Consider the following 24,545-nt stretch of genomic DNA (forward strand, 5'->3'; position numbering starts at 1 on the left):
ATTCGCACACTATCAGTTTTTAAAGTCCTTGTATCTCGTCTATTTATAGCATAGTCAGCCTGATAACTAGGCAGAGAAAACGAATTCATTGTCACTTGATCTTGCAATTTTTTTACAGTACTCTGCAAAGTCTTTACTTCTTGCCGAAGCCCTTCCATCATCCCGATTAAAGCTTGCATTTGCCCATCTCTAGCTGGCCCAACACTATCACTTATCACCCCACAAACTTTTGCGTTTGGAAGAGTACTATTACATTCCAAACTCCTAATTACTTCCAGCTCGGACGCCAAATTAATAGCCCCTCCAAAGTGTCTGGTTTCATACTGAGCAAATGAATACGCGTATCTGCACAACCTATATGGGCAATGAAATGATCTCGAACCAGTAAATCCCTCGTGGTATTATCTACTGACGGATATGCCTTTGAAATTAAACGCCTCAAAGCATTTCCAAACTCTCGCACGGTTTCGTTTGGCTGCCTCTTGCGCGAGGAAAAACTCACCCGATTCCAATCGGTGCATTCACAAGGTTCTAAACATCTACCCATTGCTGCCTTTAATTGACCAAAATTTCCCCGAGCCTCATCTGGCAAGCCACAATAAATATCCCGCGCACGACCTGACAATAACAAAGACATACATTTTAGCTTTAATCCATCATCCCAACCATTAATCTCCGCAGCCATTTCAAACTGCTCTGCCCAATCAGACCACTCGCGCCCCATAGACATAGACATGTCTCTCCCCAAGAGACAGCCAAGACGCTCTCCACAGGTCACCACCCCAGAGAGTCTCTCGCTTAGCCCACACCTCTCTTTTAAAGTCCCCTTTGTGTCCGTCCACAGGTGAATGCCATCACAGCAGTCACGTGATCGCCCAATGACGACACACTACAAGTGTATAAAAATTCTACAATATATGGTGTAAGAACGTCTGAGTGCTGCCCTCTTCAGGTTGAATGGTGGATACTGCAGTTGAATTTTCCTATTGGATGTTTGCGGTGGTTCGTGACGTAGCAGTTGCCGGTGACGTAGGCAGGTTCCATACAGAGAGATGCGTCTCAGGTGCACGCCCCCCTCCGCTGGGCTCTGCCCACTTTTCCAGCATTTTTCAAATATTGCCAGTGGGTGGAGTCAGGCTCTGACTAGGTGTTTAGTTACCCTTAAAGGGACATTGTGTAGGAATTTCTCCCATCTAGCGGTGAAACTGTATTTTGCATTCAAACGAATTGTGCTCTCCAGCGCCTCACTTTTTCAAATGTGTGTTGCATCTACGGTAGCTGTTATGTACCAAAAAGCTATGACAAACAATGCAAGAACAATCATATGCTCCATTAAAATATATTCTTATCGAATTTCTAGGTTACAAAAAGTAAACTTACAAACCTTGTTTTTAGCGCCTTCTCTGCTTCACTCAATAGCTGCTATTAGTGTCTTCTACTACTTAGCGAAGCATTAAAGAACGATCTCAACTGTTAAATAACAGATGGGAGATTAAAATAATATCAGATTTGTCTAATTTAAAATAAACACAAAAAACAAAGATTTACAATTTTTTTTATTTTGCTGGTTACATAAATGTTCAGTGATATCTTACAAATATCTTACATTAAATATAAGAATTATTTTGTCACATTTTTAGCATCAGTTCCAGTGGCCAGTAGTGCACATTTTCAACAGTCCTTTAAAGGGGTTTCTAGTGAATTTGGATTTGGTAACAGATAATACTGTAGATTATAGGCCTATTGATATATATATTATATTGATTATAAGATTATATTATATTACATATAAGATATGGGCCTATATAAAATATATTATACTGTATACATGTGACGAAGAATGACTTCTTCAGGCAGATAAATCTGGCTGCTTGGGAATCAGCCAATCAGGAGCGGCACTGCGCTCTGCGGTTCGCGGAAGAAGACAGCTTTCATTCAGTTTCGGGAAAGTTTGAAAGAGAGCGCTGGTGTTGAAAGACTGTGTAGACTGTGTAGGCTCTGCAAGCCTAACGTGACTCTATTTAAATAATGTTTGTTGTTCTTGCACAATGTGTAACATTGTTTATTTGAAGGAATAACTCTGCAGTTCATAATTATTTTGTTCAGCTGAATTTAGCCTGTTGTATATTGTTGCAGTTAATGTGCAACAAATTAATCTTTGAACAGGGATATAGTGTAGGCTACTACTGCATTTCTAAATATTGTATTTGCTTAGTGATAAGCATTTATTATAACACTGCATCTAAGTCATACATACCAAAACTATAATTGAATATCTTGATTGTGTTTGTTTTATATACTGCATGTAATAACTATTTGACATTTATATAGAGAGTCTACATTTACTGATGTATGCCTGTATCTCTGTTTTTCAGAACCACACACATTTAAACCTTTATTTTAATAAAACACCTAAACGGAACATCTTGTCTGCATTATAATCGATGCCCCCTGGTGGCCACAACCATTTAAAGACCAGTCTAATTATACAGTCCTTTCTGATCACCAAAACATTTGGTCCTTCGAGCCGGAGTCGCGTGGTCACCGTGGGATTGTTTAGAGATGTTCTCGGATCAGTATACACGCCCAGTAGATGCCCGACCCCGCCGAGAAAGCCGGCGGCCAGCCTGGATGGAAGATTATGACATCCCCCTTCAAGCATTGCAGCCGTCCTCTCGTTCGGGGAGCGGAAGCTGCCTATCCACGCCAGTTTGAGTATACAGAAACCCTCTTTCAGAGTACACCTGCCTCTGATCGATCGAGGCCTACCCCAGAAACAGCACCTGAGGTCCTTGAAGCTCTTTATAAGCTGAGGGAAGAAAATCAAAGGCTGCAGCAACAGGTAATGGACATGCACAGGCGATTTGACGCCCGCCCTTCCCTTTCAGACCTACCAGCACTGCAACAGACAGCCTTTTCTCCTTTCCCTACACCAGCCCCCCCCCCCCCCCCCCCCCCCCCCCCAACAGCAGCATAACATAGAGCAGGATGGCGGTGCGTACCAAACCACGCCAATTCCGCCATCTAGGCAAGTTGGTGGTCACACTCTGCCTCCGGATGAGGACGACTGGCCACTGCCACCACCCCCAGTAGCAGACAACGTTTATCAGCCATCATCACAGGACCTTATGGCAGAGCTCATAACAGCACTGAGAGACATTAGGATGACACGTCAGCAGGAGTATCCCAATCACCCTGAGCCCCCTCCTCCAATGCCCAGGGTACAGACACCAGAGTACTGTATATGAAAAAATAAACTTCTATTCTCAAGTGTATTCTGTGCGCTAAGTGCATTATCAGATTTATCTGTGTTGCTGGTCTTGACAGCATTTATCTTGTCGAAAATATTGCATCGTGTGCTTATGGCATCGAGTCGGGTACATAAGTACACTTTTGATCATTTCCACATATTTAATATCTATCTGGGTTGGGACGCTTACACACACACACACTACAGCCTCACGTGCGACGAGGCACGTCTCTGGGCAGCCGCGTAAACTAGTGTTTTTCCGCCACAGCCAATCATGCTGCATGTTTATTGTTTCACTGACGTTGACGAGATTAACCACTTAGGTACAGAAACTTGGTACCGAAAAACAAGACATGTTTCGATACTCGGTAGTATCGAGGCAATTCGGTCGGTACCTAAAAAGTACCGAACTCGGTACCCAGCCCTATTCATAATACTGTGAAAAGATTCAGGGAATCCAGAGAAACCTCAGTCTGTGTTGGGCAAGGCAGGAGACCTCTGTTGAACATGCGTGACCTTCGAGCTCTCAGATGAGAAACCATCATGCTACTCTGTTAAATACAGACACATGTGCTCAAGAGTACTTTTCACTGTTTTCTGTACTTTTCACTGAAAACTTAACACAGTCTGAAGCTTCATCAAGAAATGTCACTTGAATCTCTGTTACGCAAGGAGAAAACTTTACATCAGTTATTTTGGGGAAAAACAGAGATTGAGTTCTCAGTCTCAAAGATGAAAGGGACCAACCAGACTTTCATCAGTGACGGGTGCAAAAGCAAACATCTGTATTGGGAGGCATCAGTGCAAACGGCATGCTGGCTAACTTGCATTATTGTGAATGTACCACTGACATGGAGGCGTATATTTAGATTATACAGAGACATAAACTGCCATCAAGATGACATCTTTCCTGGGAAGCAAGACAACGCCAGGCCTCATTCTGCACATTCTGCTAAAACTGAGTGGTTTCTAGACACTCTGCACCAGACAAGAGATGTGCATCATGAAAAGGAGAATCAGGCAACGACGACCACAGACTGTTGAACAGTTCTTATATCTTATAAGATTGTGCAAATATTCTACTTGTAATTAGTATCCTCAATTGATGATTTGAAAAATGATTAAATGACAAATGATTAAAAAGTGTAATTAAAAGGAAAGGTGATGTGACAGTGGTAAACACTGTAAGGCCGTCTAACTCGATCCAATGGCGGTATTCGAATTAGCGGTGAAGGTCTCTGCGTGTTACTGTCTTTTCTCGTGGCAAAGTATTTTTAGTTAAATGCAATACATTTTATCTTATGTATTAACTCGTTTCATCTGACTCCATAAAATGAAAAGGTTTTTCAATGATATCTGTGCATCATTAAATGTGAGCGAATGTTTTACTATTCTTTTAAACTCTTGAATGCAAATAATGTCAAAGTCAATTAGAATAATCAAATGTCACAATTTAATATGTCAGGTAAATGTATCATTATAATTTCATAATCAATTCAAGTATAATCAATGCAAAACATCAAATACTCTAGAACAAAGAGGAAAAAGTTTACCCGACAAGAAATGCGTGAGGCAGAGAGACTCGCAACTCTCAGCCTCACGGGCCGATCTCAGATATAGAAAAAGGCCCTGAGCTCTCGCTGCGTTTCATTATATACCCAGACCTCATTTCAAATCTAAACATCATTCACAGTGGAAATTTACCTGTAAGTCACCATTTGCTAGCAGTGGAAAATTAGCATTCAGTCAAATGGTCGAAGGTGTTAACTCAAAGACACACCCTCCAGTATTGGAGGGTGTGGAAGATATTTCTAAACTTCCTAAGAACTTTATTACCTTTTGGGTTTACTTCTTTGGGAATGAGACATTTGTACCAGTCGTACCGAGACATTTCAAATAATACCAAATATGTATAAAACTAGATCATAATCATTCACATTAAACCATTTAGATTCTTGTGTGAGTTTGGGAGATCTCTGCCAGGATGAAGAATGGGGGACAGAAATGTAGATTAGGATGAGGGAGGTAAGACCTTCGTCTCAGTAGTGCATGAGGGAGAGTTCAAATGTTAATTTCCTTTGTTTTCTCAGAGAGTGGCCCTCTCTTAAAGTCCTTCAAGTTTTTCCAGTCTTACAACACTAAGACAGTGTCCTAACTTATTTGGAGTGTGTAGAAGTCATCCAAATCCAAATGTGTTTATCTTTACAAAATACAAGTAAGTTGATCAGTGAAAACATTGGAAATCCTTTCTTGGTGCTTTTGACAGTTAAATAAAGGTTAAAGATAATTAACAAATCAGATTCTTTATTTTATTGCATTAAATAAAATATCCCAACTTTTCTGGAAATGGGGTTGTAGTTTTCTATTGATGTATTACCGGTAAACTGATTTAAACTTTTTTTCAGATGACATCAGTGTAAGCTGTGCTGATGTGACTGGAACTGTGTCTGAAGAAATAACTTTAACTTGCAGCGTCTCTCTGAAGAAGTCTGATTGCTGCATTAAATTGTATAAGTTTTATTACACTAAGTACAATAGTGACTCAACAATCTGTAAAAAAAAACGTACTCTGGACTGTGAACAGAGAAACAGCTTCACATGCAGATTCGGTTCAACTACAGTAATGACGGGACAATTCAGATTCTTTGTGCAAGTAAACTGTGGATGGAAACTAACTGCATTCACTGTGAACATAACAGGTACCGTATGTAATACTGTTTTTATAATTCAATAAATGTTTGCAACTGTACTTTTATTTTTAATCTACTAACAGTGGTTTAAAATCTGTTAACAGAGACCAGTAAACCTGAAACTGTCACTGAAGCTCCTGGTAAGAAATATATTACATTGATTATGGAGTTACTTTTGCAACTCAGAAAACTGCTCTTTAGTCTCTTGTCAGAATATTTATAATTTTAAAAGTCACCTGTGAATAAATTATTTTAAAGTTTACGTAAGGTCTAAAAAGGAAAGCGATGTATGATCATGGTCTCCAAACCGATGCATCTCTAGATATTTCAGTCAGAGTGATTTTAGAGATATTTTTGTTTTGGTCTGTGTGTCAAGAAATCAGTTTGATCAGATTCTCAGCAGCAGAAATATTTTGTGAAGTTTGTGTGGAGAATCTGAATAATGTTTGATAGGCTGAAGTTGAGTTTATGATTTAAACAATTCTTTTAAATGCACTTTTTTAGATCCAGATGCAGCACGGGCAGTGGAGGGTCCTGTAACAACGAAGAGTCCTGAAACAGACAATGGAACAAATAGGAACACTGTCATCGCTGCAGTTACGGGCTTTTTCATCATCTTCATCATCATCATCATCATCATCATCATCATTAAAATCATTTACAATAAGAAACCAAACTACAGCAGACCTTGTGGATTCCAGAGGAGGATATTTCTGGGCCATAAACATGATGACAACAACAGCAATTTCCAAGAGCAAAATCCAGAAAATGTGATATAATATCACTGACTCAGAAGTATACGAAAGTTTTGAGTTTTGTTTGACTTTAAATGTGAAGATCATGAAAGACAAAAGCTTTATAGGAACTCCATAAACTATATGTATAGTTGTATATATCTGTACATACATGCATATTATTGATCTCTTTGATCAGTGTGTGTGTGTGTGTGTGTGTGTGTGTGTGTGTGTGTGTGTGTGTGTGTGTGTGTGTGTGTGTGTGTGTGTGTGTGTGTGTGTGTGTGTGTGTGTGTGTGTGTGTGTGTGTGTGTGTGTGTGTGTGTAAATAAGAGGAAATGCAACAAATACCAAACTCTGTTTCAGGAGTGCCTAATATGAATGACAATTTGGTAAGTTATACCTTAAGTATGAAAATAAAATGTAGTAACTTTTAATATTCTCTGTACCTGCAATTTTCTAATTCTGTGAACAGTGTGGGTTGGTAACGTGGCCTTTTTTATTGTTAAAACAAACAAAAATAAATTAAGGCTATCTAAATATGAATATCTGGAAACTTTTTATCAGCATGGTGATGTTACACAGAACAGTATTTACCAACCCAGGCTCATGGGAAATACGTTACTCTGCCTACATTTTTGCAAAACCTAAAATACGTACCTCCAGGTACGTTTCGCTGCACTTTTCGGGTGAAAAGTCCACTAGAGGCGCTAAGTGGTATCATTTTTTCTCCGTTCCAGATGGTTAAATAAAGTTTATAAAAACAATAATATGAGTAATGTACAGACTTCTCAGTAGGCCTATACACTCATTTTAATATAAATTAGGATTTTTTCCCACGCTTCTGAGGTGCCACACAGCCCAGTCTCACGGCAGTTCGTGATATGGTCACGTCATTTAATCTACTGGTTCGTGATACGGACACGTTTATTTCGTTATTTTCGTGATATCAGCATTTTTATTTATTTATTTAATATATTTATTTGTTTACTAATGTAATGCACGATTATTTCTGCCAGTCGGGCAGCTGTTTAATCGACATTTATTCACGATATCTTATCATGTTTATGTATTTATTTTAATGTTATTATTTCGGTCTTATTGCCAGGGACGCTGGACTGCTTTGCTGTTTATTGATTTAAAAAAAAAGTATAAACGACTACACGAATTTTATCAGTAGGAAATCGCGTTGAAGAAGTCTCCTTCCGAACACATCGCGATATTTGGCATCAGTTCATGTGTGCCAGATGTTGGTGAGTAGCAAAATACACTGTCCTAATAATGTTTGATATATTGTCTTTTCTGATGGTCGAAATGAATCAGATTAGCTCATGTTCAGTCACTGCATTATCTGTCATCTCCACGGAGGCTTTGCGTTTCATTGCTTTCTAATTCAAAACAGGGTGATTAAACACTATCTGTCACGTGACGTGCTACAGGCCTAGACCTTCTATCAGTTAATCATATTCATATTAGGTTTAAAGTAAGTTAGTACAATTAGTTCCAAAGTGGTATTTGTAGTAGAATCACAGTAAAAACAACACTTACCTTGCTTTTACCACAGTAGCCTTAGTTTTACTGTGATAGATGTGGTAAAAGGACAGTAACCACAAAACTTACCACACTTTTACCACATTATTTGTAGTTTTAATGTGATATTTTTTGTAAATGCATATTAACCACAACACTTACCATGCTTTTACCACATTATTTGTAGTTTTAATGTGATATTTGTTGTAAATGCACACAACACTTACCATGCTTTTACCACATTATTTGTAGTTTTAATGTGATATTTGTTGTAAATGCACAGTAACCACAACACTTACCATGCTTTTACCACATTATTTGTAGTTTTAATGTGATATTCGTTGTAAATTCACAGTAACCACAACACTTACCATGCTTTTACCACAGTAACCTTAGTTTTACTGTGATAGGTGTGGTAAAAGGACAGTAACCACAAAACTGTCCGTGCTTTTACCTCAGTATTGGTAGTTTTAAAGTGATATTTGTTGTAAATTCATATTAATCACAACACTTATCATGCTTTTAATGCCAAATAATGTAACAAGAAATATTTGTAAGGTAAATCAGTAATTTTTCCATTAAATAATCCAATTTATTTTACATAATGATATTTTCTTTTCTCTTTTTTTTTCAGCTGAAAAGACCAAAAGGGCCTTTCGGACTCAGTCAGCTCATTATTGTTTGAGGAGAAGTAAACGGGAGACGAAAAGCTACAAAGGCAAATATTCGCAATGGTATGTGTGTGTTGGTTTTAACCCTAAATCAAACATTTCATCTATTATTTATTTTTATTTATTTTATTTATTATTTGTTGTTTCTTAAACCTTTTCTTACAAAACCCATAGCCCAATCAGTACAAACATAGTCTCAAAGTCTTAATAATTCACAAGATTTAACAAGTTGTCAAATTCGTACAATACTTGTACATAATCATGCAGCTTTTACTTCTAGTGCTGTCAATGGCTAGTGCCTCAATTCCTGTACATATTTATCTCCATATTTGTAAATCAGTTGCGCACCTTCTTGGAAAGTAGTCGGATGTCCCATACACTGTCAGAAAAGTTTATATTAATTGCATTGTATTCATTAAAATTATTACAAATTGGACCCTGTCTGTTGATGTTCCAATGATACATGATGTCTCTCCACAACTCATAACCTTCCTCTGTTTGCAAGAGTGCAAAAGCTAATCTGACTTGTCACATGACATCAGATACTCGATTATTTTGTCGTAATCAGATCAGTTACACTGCTGATAACTGTCCCGCTTGCATGTAAATCATGTTTTTTTTTTTTAAACAAGTTTATATGATTATTGCTTGCTATTAAAGACATACTTGTTTTCGTAGAAATGACCACATATCAGTGAGCTTATTACATAAATGCATTTAACATTTAATTATGCAATACTCCTTACAGAAAAATATCCCACAGTTATGGATAAACTCACAACATCATCATCAAGTCCTGTGCTGGGCACATTGGGCAACAAGTGTCCTCCAACGTATTCGATCCGTGGACCAGTTCTCCTCATCTTCCCATGGGACACTGACATTCTTCTGGTCTTCATGAAACATCTGTCTCCATGTCTTCCTTGGTCTTCCCTGTCTCCTGCATCCTCCTAGTGGTGTCCACTTCATAACTGTTTTTGGGTGGTGTAGTTTGGGCATGCGTAGGATGTGTCCAGCGAGGTGCTCCCTTTTTTTCTGTCACAGTTTCTGAAAGTCTTTATGTGGAGTCCCACTCTTATGATCTCTGATATATGCAGAACCATTATTTAAGTTTTGGTAAAGGACATATTCATTGACATCCATTAGTTCTAGTCATGCAGCGACTTCATGACAATAGTCAAATGTATATTTCGGCAAGTGTATATAGCAGGTGTTTGTCCGAACAATTGAAGATAGTGAGAGTGTTCAGGAAAACCTTTTAAAACAAGCAATATTCATGGAGTTCTGTTTGGTGCTGAAAGAGTATTACAGAAATGACACTTGACAACTGGACATTATTCTGTGAGTTTGTTACCTTTACATTTAGATGGACTTAATGTCTTACATTTAGCTTCATTAAACCTTCGATTACAGTGGTCACTATTTATCCACTATAACTACATCTATGTTATCATTGTATGACTACCTGGTTAATGTAATTGTAATACATTAACCAGGTTGTTTTTATTTATTTTATTTACTTTTTGTATTATTTGATTCGGAAGACGGTCGTATTGTACCATGGGGATCTGTATGAGAACTATTCTGCTGACGCTGTTTGTTTTGGAACTTGTGTATCGAGGCCTTGCAGTGCGAAGAAGCGGGGAGGATGGGTGTTTGTCACCGATTACCTACACCAGAGACACACTGTTGTCGCTTCGAACAAGAGACATTTTAATAACTGTGGATTTCTCAGAGGCACGGAATTCTCATCTATTTCAGTCGAAGCGCTTACGGAAGAGGGGGAAGAGGGGTGGTGTACGACAACGCATACGGAGGAGAGGAAATAAACCACCGCTTCCTTCGGTTGTTTTTGGAAATGTACGGTCATTGAGAGGAAAGATGGAGGAGCTTCGTATTAACAACAGAGTGTATTATGAATACCGTGAATCAAGCCTCATGGTGTTCACAGAGACATGGTTACATCAGAACATTCCCGATTCACTAGTGGAGTTGGAAGGACGCTCCCTGGTTCGCTTGGACAGAACAGAGGCAGCTGGAAAGAGCAGAGGGGGAGGCATTGGCATTTACATCAGAGACGACTGGTGTAAGCAGTATACTGTGCGGGAGGCGGTATGTAACCCCGATTTGGAGCTACTCTGTTTATCTTTAAGACCTGTTTATTTGCCAAGGGAGTTTGGGAATATTGTCATGTGTGCGGTATATGTTCCCCCGGATGGCAATGCTGCGAGGGCCGCAGCTCGAATAACTGACTGTGTCCAGCAGCAACTGCACAAGACACCAGGAGCAGCAGTTCTTATTTTAGGAGATTTTAACCATTGCAAACTGGAGCAAGTGCTCACTGGTTTTGAACAGTATGTTCAGTGCGCAACACGTGATCAAAATATTCTAGATAAATGCTACGGTAATATTAAAAAAGCATACATTGCTGGACCAAAGCCTCCATTGGCAAATTCCGATCATAATATTATTCATTTATCCCCGATATATAAGACTGTTTTTAAATCTAGGAAACCAGAGGTAAAGACTGTTTCTGTCTGGTCCGAGGACAGCATAGAAAATCTTAAGGGATGCTTTCTGTGCACCGATTGGGATATGTTTCACAGCTTGGACATTAATGAGGCCACAGATACTATCACCGATTATATCAACTTTTGTGTTGACAATGTGCTGGAAAAAAAATGTGTGACTGTTTATCCAAACAATAAGCCATATATCACAAAGGAGATAAAAGACTGTATCAATCGGAAAAAACAAGCCTTTCGAGAACATGATCGAGTGGGTTTGAGATTGATCCAGAAGGAATTGAATTATCTGCTAAGAAATGCTAGGAAAAAACAGAAAGATATTTTAGAACAGAGTTTTATGTCCACAAATTCTAATAAATTATGGGACACCATTAAAATTATGAGTAATATGAATACAAAGGTTGACCGTCTTATTACTAATGATGACCTGAGGAAGGCAAATGAATTAAATGACTTTTACCTCAGGTTTGACACACAGGACTGTGCACTGGAATGTAGAGAAGCTTTGGATTCACTTGTAATTGAGAACACATCTGATAGGATCATTGTGGACCAGCAGAAAGTTTGTTCAATCTTCAGTCGACTGTGTACCAAGAAGTCCACAGGTCCTGATGGTATCTCGGCATTATTGTTAAAATCTTGTGCCGAAGAACTAACTGTGGCATGGTGCCCAATTTTTCAGCAATCTGTGGATTCTCATGTCATACCTGATCTATGGAAAAAATCTATTATTGTTCCATTACCAAAAAAAACAGGTTCAAGTGATAATAAGGACTTCAGGCCAGTAGCCTTGACATCATGTGTGATGAAAAGTTTTGAGAAGTATATCGTTTCTATTTTAAAGACTGAAGTTAACTCTGTACTTGACCCATTACAATTCGCATACAGGCCGGGCCGCAGTACAGAAGATGCTGTTAACACTGTGACTTATTATATAACTAAACATCTGGAAAATCCAAAAGCTTATGCACGTTTATTATTTGTTGATTTTAGTTCTGCTTTTAATACAGTTCAGCCCCACCGTTTAATTCAGAAATTGAAGATGTTCAATGTTAATTCCTTTTTAATTAAGTGGTATCTTTCTTTTCTGACTAATCGTACCCAACAGGTTAGAGTCAATCATACTTTATCAGAGTTGAAACATATCAGTATAGGCGTTCCACAGGGATGTGTTAGTTCTCCGATTTTATTTACATTGTATACTAACGAGTGTTCAAGTTGTGATCATAACAATTTTATAGTGAAGTTCTCAGATGATACAGCGATACTTAGTCTTTTGTATGAGAAGAATGATTTGTCAGTTTATTTCTCAGTGATATCAAGGTTTGCAGAGTGGTGTGATCTAAATCATCTTATTTTTAACACAGAAAAGACTGAGGAGATGATTTTTGATCTTAGATCAATAGGTGATCACACACCAGTGCTTTTACATGGAAAATCAATTAAGCAAGTACGTTCCTATAAGTACCTTGGTATCTACGTGGATAATACACTTAGTTGGGGGATTCACGTTGATATAATTTGTTCTCGTGTGCAGCAAAGACTGTATTTTTTACGTAGACTCAGACTTTATGGAGTTGACCAGAAAATTATGTGGTTGTTTTATCAGGCAGTTATAGAGAGCATAGTCAGATATGGCATTACAGTTTGGTTTGGTAACCTTACAGTTCAGGTAAAGTCGAAGCTTGCACGTTTGGTTAGAATAGCGATGAAGACCATTGGGAGAAAAGAATTTTTGTCTCTTGAGTCATTATATGAACAATCGGTCCTGAGAGAAGCACATAAAATCGTGGTTGATCCATTGCATGTTCTGTACACTGAGTATGAATTGTTACCTTCTGGAAGACGATACAGATTTCCGATGTGTAGATATAACCGTTTTAAGAAGTCTTTTATCCCTTTTTCAATTAAATTGTTAAATGATGAATGATGTGTATATATGTGTATGTAAATGTATGTGTATGTATGTGTGTGAATAGGAATTGTTATTTATTATAATACTAGTGATTTTAATGTATGCATTTGAATGTTTCAATGTCAATGTAAACACCTTGAGTCCAACACAAATTTCCACTTTGGGGACAATAAAGTGTATTTCATCTCATTTCATTCATAATACAGGCCTACCTGTGAATGTATTTTATAGAAGCATTTTCTTGCTGACATTTATAATAATTAACTATTTTAGGTTTCCTTTCATTTAGTTACAATAAAAGTGACCAATAATCACAAGGATATAGAATTAAAGTTGAGAATGTAAAATGTTGTGCTTAAGTTTTCACCTATTTGTTCTTTAAAGGGAAGAAACAAATATATTTTCACATAACAAAGTTGAATCTCATCTTGTGGTTTGTAAAAATATAACTTCATCAGCGATTTTTTTAAATAACTGTATGTGTCACTATAATAGATTGCCCCTGTATCTGGATTTTATGTTTTGTTTACAATTATCTGATTTTTATTCTGTTGTGCATTAGTTTTGGCACTACATTTGTCTTTAAACAGTTTGACATTAAATATTGGAATTTGTTTTAAAAATTGTGTGCATTCATTATGCTTTTGTTACATTTTGTTATATAATATACTGGATATACTATACATACATTGTAAATGTTAGTAGCACTTTAGTACATGCAATTATCTTTAATTAAAAAAACTGCAAACTACCCTGCCATTGCTTTCTCTTTCAAATGTATGCATCAGTCTAATCAAATAAGCAAATTTGTGTCATGATCATATGAATCCAACGTTTTTGGATGGTAACCACACAAAGGAGTCTTTTTGTTTTTAAATGTGAGTTTTATAATTTAATTAGAAACAATACATATTTAACAGCCCAAATATTAAATATTTAAGGAATCTATCCCTGCAGCCGGAACTGGAAGAGATCTGTCATCATTTACCATAATTGGGCAAGTAAGTGTGACGCATCTGTTCAGCTGGGTTGTTATTGGCTGTGACTTTATCGCAGAACTCGCTGTGATTGGACTATCTTTTAACCCATATAAAACGGCGCTTCATGTTACAAAGTATGTTTTGGTGTTATTATTACGTTAGTTATACCTTAAGGTACCTAGAAAGTGTCTCTATGTTGTGAGAAATTTCTCTTTTACCGAGATCCCAACCCTAACCCTAAGCATGTCTGCACATTTCAATGAACTACAGCACAAGGCTTCCTGTTCCATTGATATAATGACAGAGATATGTGGGTAATGTAGTTTAAAACGTTTAGTAATGAAACAGTAAATGTTAAATAAATAATATCTTTAATGGGCAACTGGATATCTAAATTTGTTAATTGTGCAAACCTTTATGATATATATGAGGGATAGGTTGCAATTTGATATTTTACTGCGAGCACTTTTAAAATAACCTTTATGCCAGCTTGCCATATATGTCTGAAAACTGTGCCCAACATTATTTAGTAAACATAGCATAAGCAGTTGTCCTTCATATTGTCTCTTTGATACACTAACCGGACTTTGAGTTACAGCCATTTGAAATGTACTTTCTTTTGCTCTTCTTGGGGCCATTGCTGGGCCCCTGGGGGTGGACGGGCAGTACAGTCTACACAGATTTTAGATTTTGAACTATTACTATATCACAAGGATAATGCACCGTTCAGTAAAACAACAAAACAGTGCCAAAATATCCTTTTCACCCCATCTGACTGCTGATTATTTGCCTGACATCAGTAATGTCTATGCTTTCATTTTAAATGCAGTAGTAGATGTACTAGAATGATCAACATGGATCATCTTCAATTATACTTAAAGTGTTTGTAGCAAGATAGCCCACTGCAGCCTCTTGTTATTCACACACCTTCTCTTTATTTCACTGAAAACTGGCATACATGCAAGTATGTGCAACTTTTGCTGCATTATTGTCCCAAATATCATTAACCACAACAAAATGTTTATGTCCTAAGTAAAATAATTATGGTAATTAATTATATTTAGTTGTTTTTAAATTATGAACTAAGCTAAATAAGAAATTCAAATTTCTCAAATAAAATTCTGTCCCAAACACCACTTTCAATACACAATATTCACCATACTTTATTACACAACACTTAATTTGAGGACACAACATAAAGTTGATAAAGTAGCATAAAGACAAATGAGATTCAAGATAAATAACAATGAGCCTTCAAAAATACATTAACATCAAATTAATCCATTCACAACTGCTGAAGCCACACAAATGAGTGCCAGAGAATCCTATTCAGTCACCTATGATACAGAAAACAGATTTTATATTGTGTTGGAAAAAATTAATTCAATATCACAGCTAAACTGGTTTCTTGCTCTTCCCTGTACGTCTCTATCGTGTTCGTGTTCTTCAGTTTGTTCGTGAAAACAGTTTGTTCAGTTGTGCCCTACAGTACAACTGATGAGCAGAAGATGTGATTACTGATGTGGTGTAGCTTTTTCTCAGAGGAAGAAGTCTCAACATCCCATCGTCAGGCGTTCTCCAGTCCTGCTCTGTAAGTAAAACAAAAAACACAAACAATTCAAATTAAACTGTTTAATGCACAGTCAGGTCAGCTTATGTTCTGTGTTATTTAAAGCTACATTGTGTAAGATTTTCTCCAATATAGCGGTGAGATTGTATAAGACTACCAACTGAATATTACTTTCTAGCCCCTCCCATTCCGAGGGCGTTTTAACTCCTACGGTGGCCGTATTATTATGAGTAATCTCCCCCTCGCATTCGTCACGGTGCCACTAAGTAAAGGCTCGAAAGGCGAAGCTTGAATTTCCAGGTATGTCCCTCTTTGGCTAATGTATTTTCAAGATGGAGGCGCAACATGGCTGCCGCCATTCGAGCGACTCGCTCATATGTATTCTGAATGGCAGATTCTACACTTACGAGAGTACTTGATTAGTTGGTGGAAGTAATTACACATGAATGAGCACATATAATTTTGAAAGAACAAAGTGTTTTTTTGCAAAGAATCAACATAAAAAATGACACAGTGTAGCTTTATTTAAAGCAGTGATGGGCTACTCTGGCCCTCAGCGTCCACTGTCCTGCAGATTTAGCTCCAACCTCAAACCCTCCTGCCTATTGTCTACAAGTAAACCTGAAGACTTTGGTTAAAATGTTCAGATGTGCTCAATTAGGGTTGGAGGTAAACTCTCCACCTCAAAAAGGAGAACGCAAAAGGGCCAGAGTTGCCTGTTCCTTATTTAAATTTACAAAGCAGCAGTCAGTACATTATATAATATACACATTGAAGTATTATATATATATAATATTGCAGCACATAATATAAGCTAAGTACTGAAGAAAAACAGTTTAACCCATATAAAAATCGAGTGATAATCTGTACAATGTAAAATTGTCAAGATCAAATTATGTAATACACAGCATTGTTTGAATACAAGACATACCAATGGACTTGCGCACCTTTCTGTCTTCTTTGGGCACCAGATGTTTCTTCCTCACCCGAAACAAAGGACTTATTCGATTAGCTTGCGTTGATATAAGGACTGGTCTTCCTTCTCTGCTGTAAAACAAGAACGTCTCCACTTACTCTATGTGCAATTACTATTGTTCTTGAAACATACCAATTAACACAGTTATAATTAAGTTAATTTACCATACGATTCAGGGGAGAACATTTGATGAGTAAATACTGATTGAAATATTATAGAAACTTTACCTGGGAAGGGCTGATCACGGCAAGATTTGCTGCGACTCACTAGTAGATCTTGTGAGGGTTGGTTCCTAAAAGAGCTGTTGAGTTTGATATTGTAGAGCTTTAAAAAAGACAATCCTGCAAAACAGAAAGGAAGGTCATTTTAATACATTACTTGCAAGTAGTCAGTTTATACATAACATTAGGATTTATTTATGTAAGGAGTGTTGCATAATTATATATTAAAAGCATTTTTATGTAATAAGTTCACTGATATGTGAGTATTTCTATGAATAAAAATATGTCTTTAATAGCATGCAATAATCATATGAACTTAAAAAAGTGATTATGATAACATGACATAATATGTTACATGATAAAGTAAAAAAACAACAACATGATTTACATGCAAGCGGGACAGTTATCAGCAGTGTAACTGATATGATTACGACAAAATAATCGAGTATCTGATGTCATGTGACAAGTCAGATTAGCTTTTGCACTCTTGCAAACAGAGGAAGGTTATGAGTTGTGGAGAGACATCATGTATCATTGGAACATCAACAGACAGGGTCCAATTTGTAATAATTATAATGAATACAATGCTATTAATATAAACTTTTCTGACAGTGTATGGGACATCCGACTACTTTCCAAGAAGGTGCGCAACTGATTTACGAATATGGAGATAAATATGTACAGGAATTGAGGCACTAGCCATTGACAGCACTAGAAGTAAAAGCTGCATGATTATGTACAAGTATTGTACGAATTTGACAACTTGTTAAATCTTGTGAATTATTAAGACTTTGAGACTATGTTTGTACTGATTGGGCTATGGGTTTTGTAAGAAAAGGTTTAAGAAACAACAAATGATTGATAAAATGTTTGATTTAGGCTTAAAACCAACACATACATACCATTGCGAATATTTGCCTTTGTAGCTTTTCGTCTCCCGTTTACTTCTCCTCAAACAATAATGAGCTGACTGAGTCCGAAAGGCCCTTTTGGTCTTTTCAGCTAAAAAGAGAGAAAAGAAAATATCATTATATATAATATATCGGATTATTTAATGGAAAAATTACTGATTTACCTTACAAATATTTGTTGTTTCATTATTAGAAATTAAAAGCATGATAAGTGTAGTGATTAATATGCATTTACAACAAATATCACTTTAAAACTACCAATACTGAGGTAAAAGCACGGACAGTTTTGTGGTTACTGTCCTTTTACCACACCTATCACAGTAAAACTAAGATTACTGTGGTAAAAGCATGGTAAGTGTTGTGGTTACTGTGCATTTACAACAAATATCACATTAAAACTACAAATAATGTGGTAAAAGCATGGTAAGTGTTGTGGTTACTGTGCATTTACAACAAATATCACATTAAAACTACAAATAATGTAGTAAAAGCATGGTAAGTGTTGTGGTTAATATGCATTTACAAAAAATATCACATTAAAACTACAAATAATGTGGTAAAAGTGTGGTAAGTTTTGTGGTTACTGTCCTTTTACCACATCTATCACAGTAAAACTAAGGCTACTGTGGTAAAAGCAAGGTAAGTGTTGTTTTTACTGTGATTCTACTACAAATACCACTTTGGAACTAATTGTACTAACTTACTTTAAACCTAATATGAATATGATTAACTGATAGAAGGTCTAGGCCTGTAGCACGTCACGTGACAGATAGTGTTTAATCACCCTGTTTTGAATTAGAAAGCAATGAAACGCAAAGCCTCCGTGGAGATGACAGATAATGCAGTGACTGAACATGAGCTAATCTGATTCATTTCGACCATCAGAATATACATTATATCACGCATTATTAGTACAGTGTATTTTCGACTACTTACCAACATCTGGGACACATGAACTGATGCCAAATATCGCGATGTGTTCGGAAGGAGACTTCTTCAACGCGATTTACTGATAAAATTCGCGTAGTCGTTTATACTTTTTTTTTTTTTTTTAAATCAACAGCAAAACAGTCCAGCTTCCCTGGCAATAAGACCGAAATAATAACATTAAAATAAATACAAATATAAACATGACCAGATATCGTGAATAAATGCCGATTAAACTGCTTTCTCTGCTGCAGCACGCCTGGCAGAAAGAATCGTGCATTACATTACTAAAAAAATAAATAGGCTAAATAAAAATGCTGATATCACGAAAATAATGAAATAAACGTGTCAGTATCACCAACCAGTAGATTAAATGACGTGACCATATCACGAACTGCCGTGAGACTGGGCTGTGTGGCACCTCAAAAGCGTGGAAATAATTCCTAATTTATATTAAAATGAGTGTATAGGCCTACGGAGAAGTCTGAACATTACTCATATTATTGTTTTTATAAACTTTATTTAACCATCTGGAACGGAGAAAAAATGATACCACTTAGCGCCTCTAGTGGACTTTTCACTCGAAAAGTGCAGGGAAACGTACCTGGAGGTACGTATTTCAGGTTTTGCAAAAATGTAGGCAGAGTAACGTATTTCCCATGAGCCTGGGTTGGTATTTACAGTAAACCAGTAAAGCGGGTGAAGGGTCGCTGCACACAGATTATCTGAATTTATGCCTTATTTATTTGTTACGTGTCAAGTCAAGTCACATTTATATAGTGCTTTTTACGATACATATTGTTTCAAAGCAGCTTTACAGTGATAATGAATGCAACAAAGTTTGTTTCGGCTGTACAGCAGATCTAGAAGAGAGTCATTGTCCAGCTTAAGTAAATTCATCAATTATTCATTTCTTTTATATGAACTTATTGTGTTGTAAATCTTTAGATATTCAGGGTTTTTCTTTTTCTTTTTGCAGACCATAGAAGAGATTTAAAGGTAGATTTTATTATAAGTGAAGATCAACCTTGAGATTAATTTTCCTGAAATATGTTGCAAAGCGCCTTATAATCAAGATTTACATTTGATCAGTTCATGAGAATCGAACCCATGACCTTGTCTAACCTTTACCGCCATATACTCTTCTGTTTGAGTGACATATTTATCGTTCTGAGAAAGAAAACTAAAGATACTACAGCTGATAAAAGCAAACAACTGTCAAGTGTCGAGCATTCAGAGTTGAGAATCAAATCACTCATTCATCAGATAAAATCATGTGTTGAATTCAATCAGTAACTTTGAGTCCACAACAAACGAGAAATAGACTGTAAAACTCTAAACCTTTCTACTCGCCTCGGGAGTTTTCCTCTTTCATTCTCGTGAATGTATACATCCCTCCAGACGCGTGTGTGAGCGCGGCACTACAACAGCTGGCTGAACAAATATCTGAAACAGAACAAAGGTACCCAGACTCTCTTTTAATCATTCTTGGGGATTTTAACAAAACAATCTTTCCCGTGAACTACCAAAATACAGACAGCACGTTACATGTCCCACCAGAGACAGTAATATACTGGACCACTGTTACACCACAATAAGGAATGCGTATCACTCGGTCCCACGGGCAGCTTTGGGGCTCTCTGATCACTGTTTGGTTCATCTCATACCGACCTACAGGCAGAAACTGAAATCAGCTAAACCTGTAATAAGGACTGTAAAAAGATGGACTAATGAAGCAGAGCAGGATCTACAGGCCTGCTTTGATTGCACTGATTGGACTGTTTTTGAAGCTGCTACCAACGATCTGGATGAGCTCACAGATGCTGTAACATCATATATAAGTTTCTGTGAGGATACATGCATTCCTACCAAGACATTCTTATCATTTACCAATGATAAACCATGGTTTACTGGGAAACTCAAACACCTTCGTCATGCCAAAGAGGATCCCTACAGAAGTGGGGATAAAATCTTGTATAACCAGGCCAAAAACAGACTGACAAAGGAGATCAGAGTTGCTAAAAGGAACTACTCTGATAAACTGAAAAAACAGTTTTCGTCCAACGACCCATCATCAGTCTGGAATGGCCTGAGGAACATCACCAACTACAGGTCACCATCCCCCCGATCTGTGGACAATCAACACCTGGCTGACGATTTAAATTAATTTTACTGTCGGTTTGAAAAGCCCTCATTCACACCACACACCGGCTGTGACCTGCACTTCACACATTCACCATCAACTCCTGCACCCCACCCCACCCCCACCCCCCCCCCCCCTCCTGCCATTCAACCTGAGCTTAAGGTCTGTGTGGAGGACGTGAGCAGAGTCTTCAAAAAACAGAAGACTAGGAAAGCCTCAGGCCCAGACGGCATCTCATCTGCTTGTTTAAAAGCCTGCGCTGACCAACTGGCCCCGGTCTTCATGCAGATCTTCAATAGATCATTGGAGCAGTGTGAAGTTCCCTGCTGCTTCAAACACTCCACTATCATTCCTGTCCCCATAAAACCCAAAATCACTGGACTTAATGACTACAGACCTGTCGCTCTCACGTCTGTGGTCATGAAGTCGTTTGAAAGACTGGTGCTGGCCCACCTGAAGGACCTCACTGGACCCCTGCTGGATCCCTTTCAGTTTGCTTACAGAGCAAACAGGTCTGTGGATGATGCAGTCAACATGGGACTGCATTATATCCTGCAACATCTCGACAGACCAGGGACTTATGCAAGGATCCTCTTTGTGGACTTCAGTTCGGCCTTCAATACCATCATGCCTGGTCTTCTCACAGCCAAACTGACCCAGCTCTCCATACCATCCTCGATCTGTCAGTGGATCACCAACTTCCTGACAGACCGGCAGCAGCGTGTGAGACTGGGGAAACTCATATCCAGGACTCTCACCACCAGCACTGGCGCTCCCCAAGGGTGCGTTCTCTGGTGCAGTTATAACAACCTTGAGCTGAACACGCTCAAAACAGTGGAGATGATCGTGGACTTCAGGAGGAACAGCCCAGCACTCCCCCCACTCACCATCATGAACAGCACTGTGGAAGCAGTGGAGTCATTCAGGTTCCTGGGCACTATCATCTCTCAGGACCTGAAGTGGGACAATCACATTGACTCCACTGTGAAAAAGGCCTAGCAGAGACTGTACTTCCTTCGCCAGCTGAGGAAGTTCAACTTGCCACAGGAGCTGCTGATTCAGTTCTACTCAGCCGTCATTGAGTCTGTCTTATGCACATCCATCACTGTCTGGTTTGGTTCAGCTACCAAATCAGACATCAGGAGACTACAACGGACAGTCCGGACTGCGGAGAGGATCATTGGTGCCCCCGTGCCAAACAGTGCAATACTCCCACTATTTAGTGCAATACCCTACAACTCAGGTGATACTTATATGTAGATTTATTTATTTATAATATTCAAAACACTGTAAATATGTTCATAATCTGGAAATCTGGAAATGTCTATTCTGACTAAACCCAACTGGGATACTTTTATTCTCATATATTTATATATTTTTTTTAGTCTTATAATTTGTAGTATTATGTTTCTTGTTGTATTTGTATTTGTATATGTCCACTGGAAGCCTCAGTACCAAAACAAATTCCTTGTGTGTGCAAGCACACTTGGCAATAATGCTCTTTCTGATTCTGATTCTGATTCTGAAAGGATCAGTGTGTGTGTGTGTGTGTGTGTGTGTGTGTGTGTGTGTGTGTGTGTGTGTGTGTGTGTGTGTGTGTGTGTGTGTGTGTGTGTGTGTGTGTGTGTGTGTGTGTGTGTGTGTGTGTGTGTGTTTGACATTGACAACATGCCAGTCTATAAGAGCATATTGAAAAACGGACTGATTTCAAAAGTAAAACAAATAATGACATCTTATTTTATTTTAATTTAATTGTAAATGTGTATTGTGCACTCACTGATCAACATGAGTTTTTCATTGTCTGCTGATTAACATCTGAACTGCAAGGTGGCAGACAGCTGATATTATACATAAATAATACAATTTAATGATGGCCGTAAGATATAGGACATAAAACCGCTGACTTAAAAACCTATTTTACACTATATTTACTGAAACAAACTAAATTTAAAAGAAAATATTTATATCGATGTTAGATTAAAAACAAAATTGAACACAAATACATTTAAATGAATAAAAACTAAATGTAAATGAGTAATAAATTGTTAAGGTGTTTGTTTCTGTTTAGGGTTTTGTCACATAGTTTTCAGTTTGTTTCCAAGGTTTTTCATTGTTTAATTAATTTGCACACCTGTTCTTTTCATTAATTGGTTTGTTCTGTGTATTTTAGCGCTGTGTTTTTTTCAATTCTTTATCCGTATTTTGTTCTGTTTAATAAAGAGAAGACCGGTGCATTTAAATCATGCATTTTTATTACTCTCTGCTTCAACTAGATGTGACATAAATAAACCAGACCAGTAAACCTGAAACTGTCATTGAAGATCCTGGTAAGAAATATATTACATTGTATTATAATTATTTATTATTGAATAAAAATTGGTTACTAACAGAATATAAGAAGCTGTTAAATAGTCATTATATAGCTATAAAACAACTTGCTTCTGCTGCTGTTTTTGTTATATAAACATGACTGTATATAATCAATCAAGCGGCACACTTCAACTTTACTTTTGATGTGTAAAGTGACAAATAAGATTTCTATTGATGTATTAAACTGATGTCAACTTTTCAGATTTCTGCAGTGTATGCTGTGCTGATGTTTATTATTCAATAAATGTTTGCAACTCTACATTTAATTTTCCATCTACTAACATTGTTTTAATATCTGTTAACAGAGCTCATTAAATCTGAAAGTAACACTGAAGTTTTTGGTAACAAAGACATTACATTCTATTATAACTCTTTGTTACAAAGTATGAATTCAGGTTACTTACAGAACACAGATAGACGCTATATAGTTGTTTGAATTGTATGTTTCTGTAGTTAGTCAAGTCATCCTCATTTATATAGCGCTTTTAACAATGTAGATTGTTTCAAAGCAGCTTTACAGAAATAAACATATAATTTAAGGAAACAGAGATTGGTTTAGTTTTATAGTGATTCTTGAAAAATGTTTTTTCCAGCTAAAGTTAGTTTTGATTGATTCACTTCCGTCTAAATGATCATTTGTTATTAAATTAGGGGCCGCTAAGACGACACCGTTCTCTCTAAACAGACTTTAAACGCGAACCTGTGATAGACGCTGATGGCGTTCACATGCGCATTAAGAATTGATTCTATAGTTATGTGCGTTTGAATATATATGCGCAGGTTTGTAATTCCTTAAACCATGCCTAAAGAAACTACTTGTCTTGTCTATAAATTTTGATGCAGAATTTTATTTTATCTTATCACTTTGGGTAGGTACGCGAACCGAAAAATTCCACAAGGCTTTATCTGTAGAGTGGTATAGGGATCCTCCATAGGGAGAGGCTAGTTGGCACTTCAGCACTGCATTGTCATCGGGTCCATATTCATCAATATTAGATCAATATTGATCAGAACAATTTATATATAGAGTACATTTAGATTTGTGTATAAATTCTAACAGCAGCAGAAATGTATTGTGAAGTCTTTGGTGTTACAAACAGTAACCGTGTTGTTACAGCATTTGAAGGCA

The 24,545-nt window shown here is 37.3% G+C and overlaps 2 long non-coding RNA genes across 3 annotated transcripts; one reads left to right on the forward strand and one right to left on the reverse strand.

Annotated features, from left to right (window-relative positions):
- The first annotated feature begins 7,829 nt into the window (after positions 1 to 7,829).
- Positions 7,830 to 9,810, forward strand: LOC143710241 (uncharacterized). The gene is made up of 3 exons (XR_013194490.1): positions 7,830 to 7,927; positions 8,839 to 8,938; positions 9,624 to 9,810. It is a non-coding gene; the product is annotated as an uncharacterized LOC143710241 (long non-coding RNA).
- A 5,827-nt stretch (positions 9,811 to 15,637) lies between these two features.
- Positions 15,638 to 17,180, reverse strand: LOC143710242 (uncharacterized). Of its 2 annotated transcripts, none has more exons than XR_013194492.1 (3): positions 17,072 to 17,180; positions 16,800 to 16,912; positions 15,638 to 15,887 (listed from the first exon to the last, which is right to left on the reverse strand). It is a non-coding gene; the product is annotated as an uncharacterized LOC143710242 (long non-coding RNA). The 2 variants fall into 2 exon arrangements; XR_013194491.1 differs by having other exon boundaries at positions 16,800 to 16,915.
- Positions 17,181 to 24,545: the final 7,365 nt, after the last annotated feature.

The sequence above is a fragment of the Siphateles boraxobius genome, unplaced genomic scaffold (genome assembly GCF_051911475.1).
Source record: "Siphateles boraxobius isolate OS27281-9 unplaced genomic scaffold, OSU_SipBor_1 46, whole genome shotgun sequence".
Classification (NCBI taxonomy): Eukaryota; Metazoa; Chordata; class Actinopteri; order Cypriniformes; family Leuciscidae; genus Siphateles; species Siphateles boraxobius.